Source organism: Leucopleurus acutus (assembly GCF_964270905.1).
Source record: "Leucopleurus acutus genome assembly, chromosome: 9".
NCBI lineage: Eukaryota > Metazoa > Chordata > Mammalia > Artiodactyla > Delphinidae > Leucopleurus > Leucopleurus acutus.
Genome location: NC_139144.1, coordinates 94,563,434 through 94,569,811, shown reverse-complemented (window position 1 = coordinate 94,569,811; position 6,378 = coordinate 94,563,434).

The window sequence follows — 6,378 nt, the reverse complement described above, 5'->3', positions numbered from 1 at the left end:
CCTATTTGAATAAATTGGACAAGTCACTTCTGAGTCTCAGCGGACTAACCCCTTGCTTAAAATCTCGCAGTGGCTCCCCGTTGCCCGTAAGGTAAATTTCAGACCACTGGACCCTACCTAAATTGACCCTTGCCTGTGTCTTAACCTTCATCTCTTCTCACCCTCTGCTCAGTGTAGCCGAACTTCTCTGTCTTCCTCTCCACATTTTTTAAATAGATTTATTTAATTAATTTTATTTGTTTTTGGCTGCATTGCGTCTTTGTTGCTGCATGCGGTCTTTCTCTAGTTGCGGCGAGCGGAGGCTACTCTTCGTTGCGGTGCGCGGGCTTTCATTGCGGTGGCTTTTCTTGTGGAGCACGGGCTCTAGGCGCGTGGGCTTCAGTAGTTGTGGCTCGCAGGCTCTAGAGTGCAGGCTCAGTAGTTATGGCACACGGGCTCAGTAGTTGTGGTTCATGGGGTCTAGAGTGCAGGCTCAGTAGTTGTGGCACACGGGCTCAGTAGTTGTGGCTCGCGGGCTCCAGAGCACAGGCTCAGTAGTTGTGGCACACGGGCTTAGTTGCTCTGCAGCATGTGGGATCTTCCAGGACCAGGCAAGCCCCCCTCTCCACATTTTGTGTTATTCCCTTTGCCTGAATCTTAACCATTCGCATTAATACTCCTATTTACCTTTTGGGCTTCAAGTTTCCTCGGGAAGTCTAGGTCAGACACTTCTCCAGGCCCTTATGGTCAGCATGGCAAAGTTAAAATGATTCACTTCACCTCCTGTGGGCTCCTCTAGATTCTCTATGTAATCTTACCTTTTACGAGCTATATCACCTGTGTCTCAGCTTCATCATCTTCCTCACAAGCCAAGATGCAACTGTGCAGACTCCGGACTGCCCATTCTCATGGGGCTCTCTTCATAGGTCCCTCTCAGGGTTCACCAGCTCTAGCTGTGCCAACTTTGATCAATTTTTCACGTGGGCTGGAATCCTGACACTTCCAGAATCAACTCAAGAGTAAACCAGTATGACTTAATGTGAATGAATTGATCTCTCCCTGTCACACTCATAAAATATTCATTTTATCACCCTGTAATTCACAAGTGTCTGATATTTAAAAGGCAAATATGCAGGGAGTTAAGAAGAATGCTGTCAGCTATTTTCCCCTTAGTAGAAATTTGTTTATCCAACTTTCTAAGATGTAGCAAATTTAAGCCAGCTCTGAGGAAGTGGGAGAATTAATTGGAAGTAGGTTTTCAATAACTGTTGATACGTTATGATAAGGGGCAATAAGACATAATTCTGAGTTCCTTTTTACTGAACTGCAGAGAGACTCTTCTTCCATTTTTACACTAAAGCAAGAGTAAATAGATAATCATAAAATGTTAGCTCTATGTAGCCACTAGTCACCAAAGATGGCCCCCCAAGATCTTCCCCTTTCATACATATGATGCTTCTTACATCAAGAGGTGAAGCTTATTACTCATCCTACTCACCCCTCCCACACTTGAAAGCCAGCTTAGGCTGGCTTTGTGACCAGATTTAACTAAAATAGAATGTTCTGGGACTTCTCTGGAGTCCCAGGCCTTAAAACTGGCAACTTTCACAATCTGCTTCTTATCCAACTACTATGCTGTGAAAACCCCACGGCCCATGAAGAATCCTGAAATAACGCCAAGCCTACCTCTCAGCTGACAGCATGAATTATCATGTTCAGTGAGCCATCTTGAGTGTCACAATCCAGTGGCACCCCCAAATGACTACAGTCTCAACCAATGTCATATGGAGCAGAGAACTGCCCAGCTAAACCCAGTCAACCCAAAGAAACATTAAAGATAATAAAATGGCTGTCTGGGAATAAATTCCACTAAATTTTAGAATTACTGTGTGTCAACAGAAAACCAAATCAGTCTAGAAAAGTTCTTAGAGACAATTTAGCCAAACTTCATAATTTTGCAACTTTGGAAAATCTTTATATTCCTAGTGCAGGGCTACATACCCAAAGCCCTACAGAAGAGAGCAGGCAGGTAAACAAGAGTGAATCAGGCAGGTGGGTTCCTGCCTCCTGCACAGGAGCGAGACTTTTCAGCTCTATATAGTTGCAAGTAGGAATGTGGTTACAGTGTTGCCAGAGCTTCTGATTTTTCAAGAGAAGTTGTAAATCCAGAATTTTTATGCAATGCCCCTTTAAGTGTTAGCAGTCAGTTAAAAACAATACTGTCTGTCAAACAAAACACTTCTGTTGACCTTATATAACCTAGGGTTGCCAGGGTTCAAACTATGTCCTGGGGCACTTCACAGGCGACCCTCACCACAATCCTATGATTGTGCTCGGATTTTACCTGCTTAGAAATGTGGGAACAAGCTCAGGGCAGTTTCTTGGCTTAGCCAACTTCACTAACTGCTCAGTGATAAGGCTGGTATTTGGCCTCAGGCAATCTAACTCCAAAGCCTATTTTTTAAACTTAAAAAAAAGTTTATAGCAGAAAAGGGATTTTTATTAAAAAGGTACTGGGTGATTCTCAGAACTTCCTGGTAAGGCTAGACACTAGGCTTAGAAGCTACAGAGGCAAGAAACCTCACCTCAAAGTCTGTCCCAGATCTGGTCCAGTGAAAACACCAGCAGGCACAGTCGCTGCAGTTGCAGTGCTAACACAGTGACACTGGACAGGGGCTGGACAATGGCATCAAAGCTGTCGCTCCAGGACACTGGCAGTAGCTGGCTCCTCTGCTTCCACTTGTGCCAGAATAGATTAAGTCATTACCTAAGAGTCAGAGTTCTGGGCTGAGTACTTCTAATTAGCATGGCCTGGGTTATGTTCCCATGTTGTTCGGGGGAGGCTGGGAAAGCGAATATTTTGTCATTCGATGAATTTTTATTAAGCATCTGCTGTGAGGCAGGCATTTCCAGATGCTAGGGAAAGCACTAGTAGAATAGTTCTACTCATGAAGCTTCCATTCTAGAAAGGGGCAGACAGACAATAATCAAATAAACAAGCAAAACATAAAATTTATCAAATGGTGATAAATGCTATAAAGAAAAAGAAAGCCAGGGGCCAGGGATTGAGACCTGCTAATGCGTTCTGGGAGGTCCTTACTGATAAGGTGACATTTGAGCACAGACCCAAATGACCTGCAGAATCTGCATCTTCAGGGTGTGTGTGTGTGTGTGTGTGTGTGTGTGTGTGTGTGTGTGGAAGTGCCCACACTTTAAGTAGAGAGACACTACCTCCAGTCTCCACCCACTGTGAGGCCACCATTATTCTGTCCTTCAAGCTCTGGGAGGGTACAGGAGGAGTTCTGGGACAAGTTTTCTATGCCCAGTGAAACTGTAGGAACAGACCCTGAAGGTCCAGTCTTAACACTGCAGCTATAGCAGTGACTAGCTAACTGGCCATGAGCTTGGGAATCTGGGGGAAATTTTGGTGGGAAAGAGCCAGGACTAATGAAAGCGGATGTATCTGAGAGTAGACGTTTGTAGGCACTCGCTTCCATCAATCGTGATCCTAGAGATGGCGTGTCTCAAGGCAGTGATTTCTAAACTTCTTTGATTGTGTATCCACTGTGGTAAAAATCCTGTGCCTCCCCCTTTGTATTTATTTTTAAATTATATACGTGTACTATTGATTCAATGTAGTAGATACATTTAAAACGTGCACAAAATAGAAATAAAACGTATATTTTAAAAAAGAAAAACAATATTTTGAAAATATTTTTATTTTATTTATTAACAGTAAAAAAGTACTAATTTCTCTCAGTAAAGAAAGATTATTATTCTTTATTTTATTGAAAATGCAATGTAATACAGTATGTTTTATTATTTTGAAAATCTTGGTTTAACACATCATTTGGGGCAACAAAATCACATAGTGATAAAACATTTCTAAACATCCATTCTCAAATTTCTTCACTGCGTGAGTTTCTTTTAAAAAGGCAGTCAGTGCCTCACTTAGCTTTAAAATATCACTTGTAGCTTAAAGGACCCATTAAGTATGTTCATTTCTTTCAGAAGATCAGCTATGCACCTGTATCCATCAGGGCTCAGTCAGAAAAAGAGAAACCACTGCAGGCTTTTCAAGCAGAAAGGAACTGAGTGCAGGGCATTCAATTCAGTAGACGCTTGACGGCACTATTAGAAGAGCTGCAGGAGTTAAGGAAAGCTGCCACTAACGTTCAGCAGTTCAGAGTATTGGGAGGTTGCTGCTATCACCTAGGTCAGAAAAATACAGGTCCCCCCACTGCTGATCAGAGCTGGTCCCCAAGTGCTCACGTAGGGGCTGATAGGAGATTACTTGGGAGCTACGGCAGAACTTTAAGTCTCCCATGGCCTGCCTGTTTTGCTAGGTGCTGCCAGAAGAAAAAATATCACTTTTTCCTCCCACCTACAAAATACCACATGAATACATCTAGCAGAAAGAAATCACATCCAGAACCTTGAAGGCAAGGAGTTTGGGAATGTTTCCGTAAATCTAGCCCCTGTAATACATAAGGATATGGGAATGAATGCTGTCTGTCAAAAACCAGACTGCAGACCACACAGCAGCATACTCCTCATACCCTCTTGTCATCACAGAGGAGGACAGCAAATGAGAAACACTTGCCTCTTTTGTAAAAGAAAAATAGGTAATTTTTAAGTTTGACAACTCTTGTAAATACTTTTCAGCAAGATAATCATTCCATCTGTGTAGTTTACAGATTTTTATGTCGTTTACTTCCCATTACATAGTAGTTTCTGCCATTTAAATGTCTTACTCTTAAGCAAATTAACCTTACTGATAACATCCTGTAGCATATAGACTGCAGTACATTATAATACTCAGAAGTAGAGGTGACTATTACCCAGCAAGCTGGACTTGCTAGATACAAGCAGAGAGCAATTTATTCCTCCTTCCACTGCTGCTTGTGGATTTCTTCCTCTCCGGCATGAAATCGTGGGTGGCTCACACAGCTTTCCTAGGAAATTACAGGACAGTTGGCTTTTTTTTTTTTTCCTTTGGTTTTAAAAAAGTCCAGTCTGTTTAACATTAAAACTCCAAACGTCATTGCATTAAGACCTCTCCCCATTGTCAGCTGAGGCTGCCACAGGGTGAAAAATGGGCAGTTAGGGCAGTAGGACACGTCCCACCTACTCTTCTGCTCTTCAAAGGCAACCTCTTCCTGGAACAAGCTAGACTTGTATAAACAGAAAGCAACTTTGTTTTCTCATGAGCGCCCCAACACACTTGCTGTAATGATTTGTTCTTATGGTTGGGTGAAGTTTACAGCTTTACTCTTTTAGGTGACAAACAGGTTAAAGAGTTATCATGATCATTTTAAGAATAGTCTCTTTTTTCTAGGTATGAACAAGTCTCATCCAGGATCAGATCAAAACTTCAAATGTCAGTTAATTTAACATTTCTCTCCTCCTCCAGTCTGGAAATGTGAAGGAGAACGGGGGTCAGGATCAGTGTCATTTCTGTTTCCTACTACCTCCTGCCCCCTTGCTGGCTGCTCTTCCAGGCCTGTGGGCCGGTTACAGCAAGGGAAAGAAGAAAGAGGTAAGGTCTTACGTTGTTCGTAGAGATAAGCTGGTGTCCGTGTCCTCCGGGAGCAGCAGATTCCAGTGTTGCTTCTTTTTTTATAGGTTCTCAATAGTTTCTCCTTCTCTGGGGATCTCTCAGCTGTAGTTCCCTTGTAGGCCATGCCTTCTCTAGTTACTTAGAATTCCTGCCCCGGCCCCTTAGTTTCCAGGAGCCTCCCCTCCACTGAGGTCATTCCATCCGTCCAGGTGTTCCCTTTGGCTGGGTTCCTTCTTAAAATGACCAAATCTGGCTCCCTTTCTTGAGAACCACATCAGGCCCACAGGAACTCGGAAACTTTGGGAGTGTAAACCATTCCCATTGCAGCCTTCTCTCCTTTTCTGTCTTCTCCAGGAGCTAGCCACCTACTCCTCATTTGTCTTTAGACTTTTAGGAGTGAGTCAGACACCAGTTTCTGTGTCCCTCATACTCCACAGGATGTGTCACGCTCTCCCAATGGTCCTCTAGAAGCCTCCTCATTTGGCATGAGGTGAAGAGGAAGCACCTCCACCCTCTCCTGCTTGGGGAGCGGAATGGAAACGTCCAGCATACTGACAGCTGCTTCCAAAGGAATCTTCTCACATTCTCTCACAGAGCCTGAAGGTGGGTGCCGAGCTCTTCCTTCCCAGCACTGAGCCAGTGCTTCCCAGCATCTAGTTCACAATCTCTTAGCATGTGGTGCACAGGTGATCTAGCTCCTTTTCCCTTTAGAATGTGGATGGACTTGGCACCTACTGTTTTGTTCTCAGCCTTTGGGGTTTCTGGTGAAACTGACACAGAAAGATTCCCACTTTAGTAAATGAAGTTACCACTGTCAAACCCTCCTTATGGAACTCCTG